This window comes from Papaver somniferum, chromosome 1 (assembly GCF_003573695.1).
Source record: "Papaver somniferum cultivar HN1 chromosome 1, ASM357369v1, whole genome shotgun sequence".
In the NCBI taxonomy this organism is placed as follows: Eukaryota; Viridiplantae; Streptophyta; class Magnoliopsida; order Ranunculales; family Papaveraceae; genus Papaver; species Papaver somniferum.
The window spans coordinates 222,567,495-222,584,929 of NC_039358.1; the positions used below are offsets into that span (position 1 = coordinate 222,567,495).

General features: G+C 35.3%; 1 long non-coding RNA gene across 1 annotated transcript; it reads left to right on the top strand.

Annotated features, from left to right (window-relative positions):
* Positions 1-13,158: 13,158 nt before the first annotated feature.
* Positions 13,159-14,535, top strand: LOC113337348. The gene is made up of 2 exons (XR_003354198.1): positions 13,159-13,378; positions 14,302-14,535. It is a non-coding gene; the product is annotated as an uncharacterized LOC113337348 (long non-coding RNA).
* The last annotated feature ends 2,900 nt before the right edge of the window (positions 14,536-17,435 follow it).

The following is a 17,435-nucleotide window of genomic DNA, read 5'->3' on the forward strand; positions in this document are numbered from 1 at the left end:
TTGGGAGTTCAACCCCTAGCCAACTGGGCTAATTCCCGTTGGTTAAAAGAATTTAAGTGAATAATCCAACTTTATTATAACATGAAGTTGAAATTTAACCCAAAATCTGTTTTGAGATGATAACCTCAAGTCTAGCACGTAATTTCAAAATTTAATGTGTGATCCAAGATCTTCCTTGTTAGTCTTAAAAATTTAACACCATATGGCTTAAAATTTGCTACATCACTAAATTTTTATCCCGTGACTCATAATTTATCACATCTATCTTCATTTGAACTTTGTATTTTCTACCTGTCCCAAAGTTTGCCTCATGATAAGAAGTCTGCTTTGAAATTTAAATATGCTATTATGACCTAATATATGTTAGTGATTTAGAATGTGCTTCTTCAGATATAATCTGCTATTGTGCCACAAAATTTCTATATGACATGATGTATGCTTAATGACCTATATTGTAGCTAGGTGACCCCGAATCTACCTCGCAGCCTGAAATTTAATTGTTGATTTGGAAAAATTTCTTGTAATTCAAAATATATGTTGTAGCCCAAAACATGATATGTGAAGCTTGCCTGGTGAGTAGTAACCTATTATATTGTTCGGGTTACAGCTTAGATTTTGGGTTATAATTTGCAAACACAAATAGATTTAATATCTAAAATTTTCGGTATTAGTCCAGTGCATATTAGAATGATTTCTAGAAAGACTACGACCTCCATTGCAAATTTATACCACCCAACTTGTAGAGCCAGTGAGTCCTATAGACTCCAGTTTATGCTTCAAAGAAGGTTAAGAGTTTCCAAAACCCAAAGAAATAAATTTGAAAATCGAAAAACAAAAAACAAAAAACAAAAAATGAGGCCAAAACCTAAATGTTTAAATAAAAAATTTGTTAGAGCGAATGCTCAATTGAACCTACATACCTTGTATGCCAAGTTTGCTATCATATTTGAAGTGCCAAAACTATTTCTTGATTTAGCCTACTAAAGTCATCTTCAGTTTTAATTTAGCATAAACTATTTCTTGATTTGAGAATAGAGTCTTAGAATTTTCCAAGTTATTCAACACGAATGAAGAGTTAAAGATCACACGAAGATATCTATTTAAAGAATCTTCATCGAGGTAAGTAACTAAGATTGGTATATCCTTTGAATCGATCATAGCAAATGTCGAGGATTTTAGTAGATGATAATATTTCTAATGATGTTTCGGCTTCCAAGCAGTTTCTTATCTAGAACTCGAAACCATGATTGAGAGAAAAACACAAGTACTAATGAAAATCTCAAGGCTTGCAAATCCATTCTTGATTTTGTAATATTTTGTTTTTGTAGTTTGCTACTGATGATTTTCAATCATTTAAGTTAGCAAAATCATGAATTAAGTTAATTAATTTTTGAATCAATAACCTTGTACTAAAAATATAAGTCAAACAAAGTCTTTGACTTTATTCACCTAACATGGTGAATTCGCAAGCCTACTATAGAAAAATTCTCTAAGAATTTTTGTCTTTTGAGTTCCCAAACCTTAAAAGATGAGTTCTCGGGTTTTGTGCTCATGAGACTTTTGAATATTTGAGTTCGCCAACCTAACAAGAATGTTGTTTTCTTGTAGCCTTTTTTCGCTTGAGTTCATGAACCTACCTATTTGAGTTCTCGAACCTATAAAGGAAAAATTTTCTCGTTTGTTCACGGATTTAACACTTTGTTAAATAGTCATGAACTAAAGCTTAATAAGCCGGTCGATAAATCTATTATCGTTGGGATCATTCCTTCTTCTTCTTTGGATTTCAAGACGAACTTTCAACACACTTACGGATGCTTTGGTAGAAAGTCTAGTCTTTTCTTGAAAGTTTGAAGTTATCTTTGGATGTAATTATTTTCATAAAATTCACTTTGGCTAGCAGTTGTCTACAACTTCAAACCATGAAAAGAACCTCTTTGGAAATCTAGTTGTTTCGATAGAAACAAATCTTTGTATCTTAAGATAAAAATTGAGAATTAGCTTGGTTTGCAAGAAACTCATTGCCTACACCCTAAGCAACACCGCCTTTATTGATCACTGTAAATTGGAGACATCAACAACAGAAAACTGAATCCATGCACTCCTTCATGAAGGGATGTACCAATTTTTGCTTTATCATTTTAAATACATTTTTTTAGATGGGCTAGGGTTTTTTCACAAAAACAAATATGGAGTACTGCGTATTGACTTAATAAGTCAGCAAAAACTCTCTTTCAACTCCATTGTAGTAGGGAAAGATTTTAAGAACATACCAAATTTAATCCCAAAAATATTAGCTTCAAATCCTTTACCGTTTAGGTTTTATAAGAAAAATGACGTTCAAACTGCGTGTGAGAATAAAGGTGAGAGTGGATCCTTTCTCCATAAATAATAAATAGATTAATGATTTTGATATTCTCATTTTCTTTTTTGTATTAAATTTTAACAAAAGAAATTTCATACTTGACTATTATCTAAATTTCCAAACGAATTTCAAACCATATAGTAATAACGGTTTTATACAAAAAATTGTTCGCCAAAAACGTTTATAGTTACCAAATTATTTTTGACCTTTTAATTGCCAAAGTTTATCCAAAAATGTATATAAGGTTTTGACTTTTCTTACAAAAGAACTTCGTGCACTGTTATTCAATAAAAAAACTGTGTGGATGTCCAATTGATTGAGCTTAACAGTATACATACATCTTCTTATATAAATACCCTTACAAATGAAAAACATGTCATTTACCAAAAAAGTCAAAACTAAATTTTTGTTAAAGTGTGGATATTTCTTGTAGGTTAAGAACATCTTGGGATAAAGTTAATAGTGCATTCACCTTACCACCAACTAGAGATATGGTTTGTTTTGGTTTATTACCGGCAATATGCCTACTAATATTGTTAATGATGAGGATATATTTCTTTCTTGATTAATACTTCTCGGTGTTGTGTTACAAATATATAATTAGTATCACCACTGACTAACTGTGCAAAAGACAATAAATAGAAATAAGAACGAGAAAGAATCATTTTTTATTTTTTATTGTGATGATGTACATTTGGTTGCTATTGTAAAATATAAATTTTTTGAGGTTAATATGCTTGTGTGAGGACTATATTGGTTTCTGGAAGTAGAAAAAAAATAATCTTGTTACGATCTAAAACTACTTTTTTCATAGGTTGTTTCTTCCGATATATAGTAAAAGAGATGGACTAATACTCTTTCCGAAAAAAAATATAGACGGTTTTGGTAGGGAATCCCGAGGCATGTATACAACTTTCAAAAGCAAGTTTAAAAATCTTCCTAAAAGGGTAATTGTGATTGGTTCCCATACGAATAAAGAAGGCAGAAATAAGCCTGAGATAATAAAGGAACTCACTCGTCTTTTTCCAAATGAACTAGCAACGCATCGACCATAGGTTTAGAGTCTGGATTGTGTAGTTCATACAAGATATGCATTATCTTATTAGTTATATATATATTCATAACCTTCGAAATAACACATGTGTTCAAAGTTGAGTTGTGGAAGGATGCAACTCTACTTTTACATTTGAAACAATAATTAACAGATGATGTTGAAACTCTAACAACAAAGTCAAACATTGTTGGCATACACTTAATTTACTTTTAATAGTTATAAATTCATGTCTCGGAATATTCATAAATCTATTAAACCATTAGTGACACTGAAACTCTTACAACAGTCTCTGGTAGTGTTAGCATACATATATTATTATGAGATGCTTATAACATAAAATCCTCCATTTTCACGTTTTTATAAGTGGAAAGGATTGGAATATGAATAACCTCGAAACACTATGCATAAAAGAGCAAGATCATTCATTTAATATGATAACCTCAATCTAAAAATGTTCTCTCTCCAACTACATTCTCCAAACCTTAGTGTTCTTCATCCCTAATTAGTGTTTAGATCCCCTAGAACCATTAGTTATCCTAGAATTTTTAACCCAGTTATGTCTCCTGAGCTACGATTCATCACCATTGATCGGAAGTACTTTAGAATTTCATGTAGTGATACCATTCCCAATTCAACCATTAATCTCACAGAGTTCCATTCAAATGGAAAGTTGATTGGAACGATCTCCTTTAGGTTAGCAGTAGATTTACAAAAACTGTTTTATGAAGCAGCAAAGAATGGTGATTTAGGCAAGAAGGTATGGAAACATGAAGACAACCTACAATGGTTTTCAGCAACTAAACTTCACAATGAACATGGTTACTATCTTCATATTATAGTTTCCAGGCCAAACCCAAAAGCATACCCAATCTCTTACTATGTTCCTTCTGGTACCAGATTTGAAGGATGGTTTGCAATGGCTTGTGCAATGGGAAGATATCATACACTTCTCTGCTTCATTATCTAAACCAAAACCAAATCTTCAAAACCTTCCCAATCTACTAAATCAACCAGGAAAATTTACTAAAACCAATAAATCCTATGCTCAATCCCTATTCTCTCAGAACAAGCAAGTCATTACCCAAGCTCATCATCCCATAAACCAGTCACCTTTTGTTTGTAACAAATTTGCTGCCCCTTGTGTTATCAACACAAAGAACTCCAAAGATGGCCAGTTTCTTCATATTAATCATGATCCAACTGATATTGGGGAATGGAAGAATGCATTTATCATATCCTCCTCAAAAAAAGTCAGGTCATGGTTGAACCTAGGGAGAATTCTGTGTACAGAGTTACACATTCACAAGGCCTTTGAATTATTTCCTATTAATTCCACACAAGCAATTTTTCATGTTGATGCAGAGTTCTCCTGGGAAAATTATGAGTTCCAATTCTCTACACAAAATATTACATATTCTGTGTTTCGATGGCATCATCAAATATGGGGCTCAAAACCAGTACATCATTATGAGTTCAATATCGAAATTTTGGGTGTTCCATACCAATTTTGGTCATTAAAACTCATGCATGATATTGGCAGAATTTGTGGTGAGTTACTTCTGATTGATCCGGCAACTCTAAAGCTCACAAACTTACGGGCTATACGTATGAAAATCAGGAATCTCAATGGATTGAACTCTATACCAAGAGTTATCAATATTTTTTCTGATAAACAAATGTTTACAGCTTATATCAATGTTACAGGCGTATCATCTTCATCGGCTAGCTGTAGCTTCCTCATCACACCCCCTGGGAACACGGAAATAACTCCACATTCTGTGGAAACTTTCGTCAAAAAAAGAAAGTTACAACACAGTACAACTGTTTCATGCAGGGACGGGTCAATAACAGATATGAATATATCTTCGGCAGATTCTTTGGAAACTACAGTTAATCCGTCTGTTATAAAAGGAGATAAAAATGCATGGCGTAATTCTAGGAAAAATAGGCAACGTAGGAAGAAGAAAAAATCAAAATCCAGGCAAGCCAAACAGGTATGGCGTCGAGTTAATATTCCTGTTTTAACTGCAGATTTTGTGGGAGTTTCTATTGGAAAACCTGTTGTGTGTTCTGCAAACATCTCAACTGACGTGGCTGTTACAGATGTGTTGTATGATGACATGGAAATTGACGAGATATCCAGCCCAGCATTCAAATTATCAATCCCTGACTCCTGTACACCATCGTTTTCTGAGTCCCAGACATCTGAAACAAAGTCGCCTCCTGTATACCTAAAATCCATTGTAGAAAAGCTAATGCATTACCCTACACCCTTATCAATTCAACCCTCATTACCTACTCTCTGTCACCCTTATCATCCCCTAATCCAGACAAGACCTAGCTCATATCGACCAAAAAATTTAAACCACAGAAAACCCTTCAATTTATAATACCCACCTGGATCATTGCAGAAGTTAACAGACTTTTTAACCTTGGTATCAAACTTGGCATCAATTTTAGTTCCATGCATAATCATACCATGAGATTTCTTATCTCTAAAGTTACTGAGTACGGTCCTATTCTAAAGCCTACGCCTGTTCTACCTACAAAGAAGTATATTCTAAGAGACTTTGCTGTGCAACACATTATTAGGTTAGATGGAGAAGATGTCATCCCTGTGCATGAAGAAAAACAGTATGTTTCTCCTCTTATGGGCCTTGAAGACACGTTTTTCTCTGTCGAAGATAAAGAACTGTCAGATAGTTTGGATTCTAGCACTTCAGAATCTCCACCTGGATTCGAACCTACAGCAGTAATTACCTCAGATATGGGCTGTTCTACAAATCTTGTTCCTGACAATGAGCCGCAGCCAGTAATTCCATTGAAGTTGCGCAATGAACTTAAGCGACTAGGTATCTCAGTCGAAGTCATTGCTTCTCCCACTTCCAGGGCACGCAGGTCAGGTAGTTCCAAGGGAAAGTTTTGTTATCAATGAGTTTAAAAATCCTAACTTGGAATGTTAGAGGGTTGAACTCCAGTAGACGAAGAACAGTAGTACATAAGTTGTTACAGATGTTTCAAGCTCCAGTAATAATTCTTCAAGAAACCAAGATGACGCATTGTACATCTTGGGATATTAGGAAGATTTGTGGATATAAGAATGTAGGCTGGACAATGCAACAGTCTGTAGGGAGCTCAGGTGGTATGCTTATTCTTTGGGATAAAGACATGGTAACTATAACGACTCTCTTGTTGCGGAGTATACAATCTCTGTACTTTGCAAAATAAATCAGACAATTTCCAGTGGGTTCTTACAAGTGTTTATGGTCCTACCAATTCTGTGGACAGAAGTGATTTTTGGATTGAGCTTGATACAGTTTGTAGATATTGGCCGGATCTCCCGTGGTGTATTGGTGGTGATTTTAATACAATTACCAAGTGTTCTGAGAAAAAGAATTGTGCGAGGATCACAAGAAGTATGAAGAAGTTTAATAAGTTCATAGTGGAACATGACCTTATTGATTTACCTCTCAAGGGTGCAAGATACACTTGGTCAAATGGACAAACAAATCCAGTTATGTGTAGACTGGACAGATTCCTCATTTCCCCATCCTTTGAGCAACAATACCCTTTTGTCACCCAATTAGCCAAAGCAAGACCAACCTCAGATCATATCCCAATCCTTTTAGATATTTCCGACCCTTCTTGGGGACCTAGTCCTTTTAGGTTTGAGAACATGTGGTTCATGGAGAATGGATTCCTAAAATTACTCGAAGATTGGTGGCTTTCTTTTTGTTTTGCAGGTACTCCAAGCACTGTGCTCTGGTCGAAGTTACAAGCACTTAAAGAGAAGCTAAAAGTCTGGAATAAAGAGGTTTTCGGACATATTAATACAAAATTGAAGAATATTCTCTCTGAAATTCAAACTTTGGATGGTCTTAGTGAAGATAATATTTTAACTGAGGAGGAGCGGAAGGTGCATCTTCAATATAAAGAAGATTTTGAAAAGATTACCAAGATGGAGGAGACTTCGTGGAGAATTAAATCTAAAATAAAGTGGTTAAAGGAAGGTGATAGAAATACTTCTTTTTTTATCGCCAATGCTTCAGCAAGGCGTAGATACAACAGAATCAGACAATTGTACATCGGGAATGAGTTGGTGACTGATAGAGGAAGGTTACAAGATCATATAGTGGATTATTACAAAACACTATTTTCTGAGGAAGAAGTCATTCGACCCAATTTAGATGGAATTCTGTTTGATTCCATTTCTGACGCAGATGCCACCATGTTAGAGGAGGATTTCACAGGAGGAGGTTATGCATGCAATTAGAGATTTGGGGAATGACAAAGCTCCAGGTCCGGATGGTTTTCCTATTCTTTTCTTTCAAAAATGCTGGTATTTCATCAAGGATGATATCATGGGTACGGTGTATGAATTCTGCAATACAGGTACTATCAACTCTAAACACAATTCTACTTTCATTACTCTTGTGCCTAAAAAAGATCATATTGAGACTATAAAGGATTGTAGACCTATTTGTTTGTTGACTAGTGTTTACAAGATTATTGCTAAGGTTTTAGCTAATAGGCTGAAGTTTGTTATGGATAAATTGATTTCTCCTGTCCAATGTGCTTATATTGAAGGCAGACAGATTATTGATGGCACTCTTATTGCTAATGAATTAGTGGATTCAAGAATAAGGTCTAAAGATCCGGGTATTGTGTGTAAAATTGATCTTGAAAAGGCGTTTGATAGAGTTAACTGGAGATATTTAGAGTTTGTTCTTGTTCAGATGGGTTTTGGCAGGAAATGGTGCAATTGGCTAAGATTTTCTTATTCATCTGCTTCTTTTTCGGTTCTTATTAATGGGTCTTCCTTTGGATATTTCACGAGTTCAAGAGGTGTTAGACAGGGTTGTCCAATTTCTCCTCTTTTATTTATCATTGCAATGGAAGGTTTTTCAAGGTTTATGGATAGGGCATCTAGTCAAGGTCTCTTCAGCGGTTTCTCAGTTTCGTCATCCAGTATTGTGGTAAATCATCTTCATTATGCGGATGACACAATCTTCTTTTTGGATAATAAAAGAGAAGAGCTACATAACTTGTTTTCTGTTTTACAATGTTTCGAATTCATAGCAGGCCTCAAGATAAACAATTTGAAAACACGTCTTATTGCTGTTGGAGCAGTCCATAACTTACCAATGTGGGCAGAAGAACTTGGTTGTTCAGTTGACGTCCTTCCTTTTATGTATTTGGGAATGCCTCTTGGAGCGAAATGTGGTTCTATAAGAATTTGGGATCCAATAATTGAGAAGTTTGATGCTAGACTTTCAGTCTGGAGGCGGATTTCTTTATCGAAGGGGGGGAAATTAGCTCTCTTGAAGTGTATTCTTTCTTCTCTGCCAACCTACTATTTTTCTCTTTTCAAAGCCCCGGTCTCAGTTATTAAGCTTCTTGAAAAGAAAATGCGGAATTTTTTATGGGAATTTAAAGAAGGTGCAAAATTATCTCACTTAGTTAACTGGGATATAGTTTGTGCGAAAAAGGAAAGAGGTGGTCTGGGTGTCTGCAATCTTAAGCTTATGAATACTGCTATGTTAGCTAAATGGTGTTGGAGATTTGGTGTGGAAAAGAACAAGCTTTGGTACAAGATTATAGCAGATAAGTACGGTACTGATTATTCCTATTGGTTACCGGGTAAGGTTAATCTCTCTTATGGGGTGTCTTGTTGGCGAGCTATAGCCGATTGTGCTTGCTACATTAGTGAGAATTCGACTATTTTCCTACATTCAGGTACAAATATTTCCTTCTGGAATGATTGTTGGAGAGGGCAGCAACCTTTATCATGTGTTTGTCCTAATCTTTTTAAGTTGATCAGGAACAAGAATGCTAACGTTGCAGATATGATTTCCATTGAGGGAAACTGGAAGTTTCACTTCAGGAGAGTTCTTTCAAATTTTGAATCTCAAGAGTATGTTGCTTTACTTACCATCATTGGTGACAATCCACCTATCCGTGATGGTCTATCAGACACTCGTAGGTGGAAGATTCATCCCTCTGGAATTTTTACTATCAAATCGTTGTATTCACAGTTGGTGGCGACTCACGGAATACCAAACTTCCCTTCTCATTTCACCTGGCAACATGAAATTCCTCCAAAAATTTGCTTTCTGATGTGGAGCCTGATTCATGGTAAGTTGAACACGATCGATAGGCTTCAACAAAAAGGTATGAATATTGATAACAATTGTGCTTTATGTGGAGGAGGAGAGGAATCTCAGGACCATATTTTCTTACATTGTAAAGTGGCTTATAAAATTTGGTGTATCATAATACCAAATACAGGTTGGTGTTGGGTTGTTCCAGGTTCTATGAAAACTCTGGCGGAGATTTGGTTTACTCTCTTTTCTGGTAACTTTGTTTGGAAATTTATTCCTTCTGCAATCATCAATTCGATTTGGAGGGAAAGGAATTGTAGAAGATTTGAAGAAAACTATATTTACAAAACAGATGATGACCTTATCTATGAAACAAAAACTTCTATTCTATTATGGGAAGCGGCTGCGGGGCGCAGAGTTCATTCGAACTTCTCATATACCGTGTCTTCTAATTGGCAAGCTCTATTTCTGTAATATTTGTTTTGTTTTTTCACTTTTCGTTGTTTTTTTCTACCACTGGTAGATCTCCTGTACATTCCTTCTTCTTTTATTATTACCTCCTTTCAATCAAAAAAAAAAAATGATAACCTCGAAACACTAGGCATAAAAGATCATGATCTTACAAATGAAAGTGTGTTTATTAACTTGAACCGCGTACTTTTATAGTTCAGTTCATTGTTCTTCATATATATTCCTTCATTACCAACATTGATATGTTTATTGGGAAGGTGTTCTTCATATATATTAACGGATATAACTATAAATGATTCTGAAGCTTCAGTGTAAGGAGCTAAGATTGTAGTTTCGGAAGGAATATTATCAATTATGTTAATGCGATCATGTTGGAAGACAATGTTGTTGATGAATCTCTTTTGAGTTTTAAAAATTTTATTACCAATGTTGCAGTATCATGAGGGGATTAAACCTTCTTAAGAGCATTCATAGAATGAAATTTCTGTAGGATTTGGCACAGAGAGAGCAGAGAGGATACGAAACTGAACACTCAATGGATTACATTGTATCCAATCCTACAATTACTGATTTACAAGATCTGCCTTTATATAGGCTTTATAGACTCAACTGGTTCCTAAAGAATATGCATTACATCCCACGTTCAAAATGTTAAACTCTCCTACAGATTAGGACTAACATATACTTACTAATACCAATAACTCTAACCGCTTATGACCAAGCCATACACAACCCCTAAATAAAAACGTAGTGATTTGAAATGAATAATCACCATCATATCCATTACAAATATTAAAAAAATGAAGGTATAACGACTACTACTATTACAGGTGTAGTGCTACAAAAATAAAAAATATTAAATACCAAATGAAAATAAGAAAGAAAAGAACCAAAAATCAAAACTCTTTTGAGCTAATGTGGATTTGGTAGTAATGCAAATTATGATTTATGGATATTGAAGTCTTTAAACATCCATTCTAAGAAGGCTTAAAATCAGAACTTTTAAGTAATAGATAATTAGTAATAGTGTTAGTGCAGCCTATATAGAGATGAATACAATGAGCTTCAATTTTGAAGATCACGTCCACCATATTTTCACACTCTATATACATTGTATAACAATTCCAAGAGAATTTCTAATGATATCCCTAGACACAGCAACGCCATCACTTTTTGATCCATTGAATTAATCATAACAACATAATCAGTAGGAGCAAGCCAGCTGCAACAAATAAGTTATCTAAGAGCAACTCCTGAATTTCTTATTACCTAATATAATAAGTAAATTTCATTTTCATTCTTTCTTGTGATACGATGAAAACTACCTCCATTTTAAAAATAAAATAAAATAGATTTGGACGATCACCTATAATAAGCATCAATATTGTGATATTTTCTTCATTACCTTTTACCTGTTGTGCTCTCTATTTTTTTCCGACTTCTCCCGATTACTGTGGTAGAAATTTTGTTGACATGAGGTACCAATATGGGGGTGGTTGTTATACCCCGTATTTTCAGTTAGAACGAAATATTGGGTGTGATTGTTATAGCAAAGAACTTTATCTCTTTCTCAACACAATCAATAAATCAATTAGATAGAAATCCGTGAGACTGATTGATATGAGAATAATTCGGATGGAAACAAAGACCAATGGTGCTCTCGGAATAACTCGGATGGAATCAAGAAATATATCAAAGAAGTTCCACAGTTCCTTGAGTAGATCTTCGTCTTTGTATGATGAATCGCCATGAAGTCCTTGAGCTCAACTACACTTTTCTATCCTAGTCCGAGACTTAGCTATGTAGGCTAGAAATCAAGACTCATAGTTTTGATTAGGGCTGCACATGGGCGGGTATGGGCGGGTATAAGCTAAAACCAACCTCGCACCCACAGACTGCGGTTTTTTTTTTCATAACCAACCCCGCACCCACAAACAGCGGGCGGGTTTTGTTACCCGCCCGCTACGGGTTGGGCGGGTATGGGTATAAACGGGTTTAAACTCGTTTTATATTCAAGTATTTAGAGTAACTTCTATTCTCCTTGATTAAGTGAGAAAAAAAAACAAAACCCCCAAAATATTCATACCTAGGAAGTTCACAGATGAAGATTAAGTGTTGAATCTGTTGATTTTTCGATTGTTGTCGATTTCTGGTGAAGATTCGAAGTTGTTGTTGTCGATTTCTGGTGAAGATTTCTGGTAATTGTCGTTCATAGGTGAAGAAGAAGAACTGAGGAGGAAGAAGAGGAGAGGCCGAACAGAGAGAAGAGTGTAGAAAGTGAATGAGGGTTATCAGTTATCCTATCTACTAGTATTAGGGTTTCATAATGGACGACTAGGATTAGTTTTATCTAATGGTATATAATCTGCGGGTTTTTTGGGCGGGTATGGGCGGGTATTAGCTTAAACCAACCTCGCACCCACAGACAACGGGGTTTTTTTTCATAACCAACCCCGCACCCACAACGGGCGGGTATGGATTAAAAACCCACGGATTTAGCGGGTACGGGTGGGTTTGGGTATCCTGGGCGGATCTTGTGCAGCCCTAGTTTTGATCACTAACATTGACAAACATGCTTGAGATAGCAACGCATGCGAGGTCGACCGAGCTATGCTCTAATAATCTCCCCATTTGTCAATTTTAGTGACAAATATATATGGAATACAAAAAAGATAAAATTTAGTGGCTCCTATTCCATAGTCTAATCTACAACGTTCCCTGAAATCTTCGTCCTTCCAAATACTCCAATGATCCCAAAGATTGTAAGTTTAGCATCACCGTTGTTGAAGATCCGTAGCTATAACAATGAGAGAAATCGAGACTCTCGATCATTATTATACAGTGTCATAGTGTTATTGTGGTACCCTCCATTTTTCCTTCACTCATTTTTATGCGTTTCGGGTCGGGTATCAACCATATTCGATAATTTGTTTGTTCTTTTTCCTTTCACTTGTTTGATTAAGACTAAATGGGAAGAATTTAGTCTTATTGTTTTGCTTGTTAAGTTTTCAGTACGTGTATAGGCTAGCTATACATTTCTTATGGCCAGTTTCGATACACGACATTTTATTATAACATTTGCATAGGTTGAACACATTTTTTTGTAAGGATTAGAAATTTAAATAATGTTTTCCGCCCCTCTAGAAGTACTAGGCTTGGGTGGGAATAGTCAATTGTTTACAAGGGGATTAGGACACAGGAAGATGGATGTTTTTACAAAGGAATTTATGAACAAAGAGTAAATGGGGAAGAATGAGTTTATTACTCATGGAAGATGAAAAGTTGGATTGAAATTAAAAGTAGGAACTATAACTCAGAGATTTTCATAGAGTTGAAGCTGGGGCATGAGAAGGGTTCTAAGGAAGAGTGCTAGGATTGAGCTAATTTGAGGTAGGTTTGCTACTCATCTTCTTTGGGAAATTTTCTTACTCATATGGATTTGTTCTTACCGAATTGGAGTTTGAATTCCGTGATTCTTGTGTGTTTGTTTTCAATTTGTCCAATATGGGTTGATTTAATTGTTTTGTCATCATGAATTCTTAAATTGTTTTGTTACTGTGTAGGAGAAATAGGGTTTTCAAAATGATTGTGTTCAATGTTATGTTTAGGAACTGTAAGTGCTCGTGGAAATGTTTCTTAGAACCCCAACTCCTCTTTCATGATTTAATGAAATTCATTGTTAATTTGCCTCTCTTATTGTCAGTTTACAATAGTGCAAAGCTTGCTTATTTTATGGCCTGGATGTTGATTTTCAACTATCAAGTTTTGTTGGTCTTGAAGAAGGGAAATGAACTCCATGTGCATAGATGCTTTCTTTTCGACAAATGCCTTCTTGTCTGTGTGTTTGATAATTATTCAGTAGTCTTTTGTGAATGAAAACTCATTCTCTTGGTGATAAAACAAGTTGTTTATGAAAAATGTTATTGAGTTCATGTCTTCCGTTAGTTGGAATATAATTCCATCTTACGCCCGGTAATGATCCCCGATATAGATAAATGGGTAATGATCCTCATGGGAACGTAGCTTCCCGATCATCGATGGCGATTGTCCGTGCCGAGAAACGATAGGTGGGTGTACGAACCAAGGTTTTGGTGCCGTGGGCTCAATGTGCCGAAATATAAATAGATTGATTTGTCGAAAACTTTATTGGTATTGTGAATATTATTTGTTGAATACATTGTTTATTATTCGAAGTTTTATCGTCGTTTCTTTACTTTTAATCCCTTATGTTTTCTGAGATTTCTTACGCATCTCAGAGGATGGGAATGTAAGTCTATTGAGCCGTCATCTCACCCTAATTGACGATTTTGCAGATTTTATCGAAGGGCGAAGCAAGTGAGGAGTCCTTAGTTTAAGCGTGTATTGCTTCTTGTTTCATTTCCATGTATTTTGATGTTTTTCTTTGAGAGAATAAATATGGGAGACATAGACACATGAAATACTATACTTGAAGTTTCTGTTATACATTTGAAAGGATTTTATGTTGAATTATGGTTGTCTTTGAAAGCCATATTTAAACTGCAAGTTGAAAATCATGTTTTCTGACACATACTGTAAACTGCGAAACTGGCACCAATGGGTAAGGATTTAGGTAATACTTTCTTAACAAAAAATGTTCCTTTATGTCTTGTCTATAATGGGTTTAAAGGGCTTAGTGTTTCGAATTATCGTTTAGGATTTATGGCTCTCGATATACAGCTTGCCAGATCTGGAAACTGCAGGTTCGCAGTTCTGTGACCAACTTTGCGCATACTTTTCACGGACCAAATGAACTCCGAATTTGGATTTTTCAGGTGTATTTGAAATCTGGGTCTCTCTAGTTTCATAATTTGGGTCAAGCTCTGAAATCCGAATTTTAGCGAAGTCTGTGGAGCCTCGACAACATAAGCTGTTACTGACAGTTTTTCTGTCCAGATTTTTGCTATACATTTTCTTTGCTTTCTTTTACTTTTGTGCTTTGAAATATTAAGACCTGTAAGGTGGATGTAACCTCTGTAGTGAGAATAATTAAGGATGGTTTGACAAAATGAGAGCGTAAAATGGAAGGGAAAGAAATAGGTTTAAGTTTCGATACCCGCCCGTAAATTCTAGGGTTCGGGTTAAATCCATGATCCGAATTTTAGGGTATTATTATGTAACATCAAAGTCCAATTGTATCACGACTTTAACAATAATACTATTGTGATATGTATCACTCCCCCTTAGTCAATACTCCATCTCGATCATGGAAACCACTCCCCCTTACAGAATGATCCAAAAACCATATGTATTTGTAGTGTGAACTACAATATTTCTCCCCCTTTTTGTCAATAAAATTGGCAAAGGTACAAGAACGGGTACATAATGAAATTTCCACAAGAGCCATTTCATAGACTAAAAGAAAAATACATACCAACTTAATTTTGATGCAGTCATAAAGCCAAAGCTAAATGCATTTATCAAGGAGTTTTAAGATACAAGATAACCCCTATAAAATTCCACAGCCGCACACTCCGCAAGATATTACCATTAAGCACAAGATCAAAAGAACTCTAACCCATTTGATGTCATTCCCGGAAGAACAACAAGAGAGACCTTAATTTCGAAAGAAAAGAAGGATTTTGAAGCACAAAAGAGATAAAAAAAAAATGACAACAATCCTACAGAAACTGAACTTGGAACGTACCTACTGGAGTTTCAGACTCAATTCCCCAAAAGATAAGAATAAGTATGGGGGCAAGAGTCATCGAAACGATTTAATGAACCAAAACAACACCAATAGACTACCGCAAGTGTTGAAAAGTTGCAGTGTTTAAGGGTTTGATGAGAATACCAGCCAATTGTTGTTCGGAAGGAACAAATTCCATACCAATGATACCATTTTCATAAAGATCACGAATAAAATGGTATCTTATGTCAATGTGCTTTTTGTTCTTGAGTGCTCAACATGATTCTCAGTAATTCGAATCGCACTGGAGTTATCACAAAAGATCTTCATTATTCCAGTATCAACTCCATAATCAGCAAGCATTTGTTTCATCCATAGGAGTTGAGTACAACATGATCCGGCAGCAATGTATTATGCTTCACATGTAGACAAGGATTGAGAGTTTTGCTTCTTGCTATGCCACGCTACAAGATTGAGACCCACATAGTATAAGCCCCCTGATGTACTTATTATGTCTTCTACACATCCTGCCCAATCAGCATCAGAATAAGCAGAAAGGTCAGTATTAGTATCAAAAGTGTACGAAAGACCATACCCAACAGTGTGATTTATATATCGTATGATTCTTTTTGCAGCTGCAAGATGAGATTATCTTGGATCCGCCTGAAACCTGGCACAACAACCAACACTGAAGGAAATATCAGGTCTAGTAGCTGTAAGATACAAAAGGCTACCTATAATGGATCGATATAGTTTTTGATCCACTTTTGCTCCTTTCTCATCCCTGTGTAATTTACCAGTAGTAGACATGGGAGTCATCTTAGGAGACGACTTATCCAGACCGAATCTTGACACAAGATTTCGTGCGTACTTCTCCTAGGATAAGTAAATCCCCTCCTTATGTTGTTGAATCTGTAATCCTAAGAAGTATCTTAATTCACCAACATTGCTCATTTCAAATTCTTTAGTAAGAGAGACTTGAAAGTATTTTGCGAATTTCTCAGAAGTTGATCCATAGATGATATCATCTACATAGATTTGAGCATTTACAACATCTTTCACCAACGTTGCAGTTTACTTAGTTATTACATATCTTTACTGAGATCTTAAAGCAATTCATTTGATACACATACAAAGAAGTGGTTACATTTTTTATTATCACTTTTTTTCCCAAATCGTTCAAGTTGATTCCTAACGTAGCGTAAGCGTAATAATTTGGATCAAGGATCAAAAAGGCAGTGAAAACTAGTGTGAAATCAACAAATTCACAAAATCTATAAGAAAACTAGAGAACAATAACTGAATAAAATATCTTTGATAAATCAAATAAGATAATAATGTTGAATGTGTTGGAATTCTACAATGCTAAGCTTTCTTATATAGACTTTACTATTTCCTAAAAGTAATATAACTAGAAAAAGGAAATCATAATAAACTAGAAAACTTAATAAGTTCTAGAAGTTCTAGAATAGTTTTATATTAGGGAAATCATAATTTAAGAAGTAATACTAGAATTAGAATAAGGTTTGACTCTCATGTTCAAACGGGGGTGACTTGGTCTAGATGTCCTACATCAGGCCCCCCTTCTTGAAAAGAACTCGACCCCGAGTTCGATATTGGAAGAGAAACCTCATCGCCTGGAAAATAAGGAAAAATATCCTTAACGTTGAAAGTGGAAGAGATATTCATATGAGATGGGAGGTCAACAACGTAAGCATTGTCGCTGATCTTCTTTAGAATGTGACTGGGGCCAATCTTCTTGTACTTCGTCTTGTTGTAGGTACCAGTAGGAAAACGATC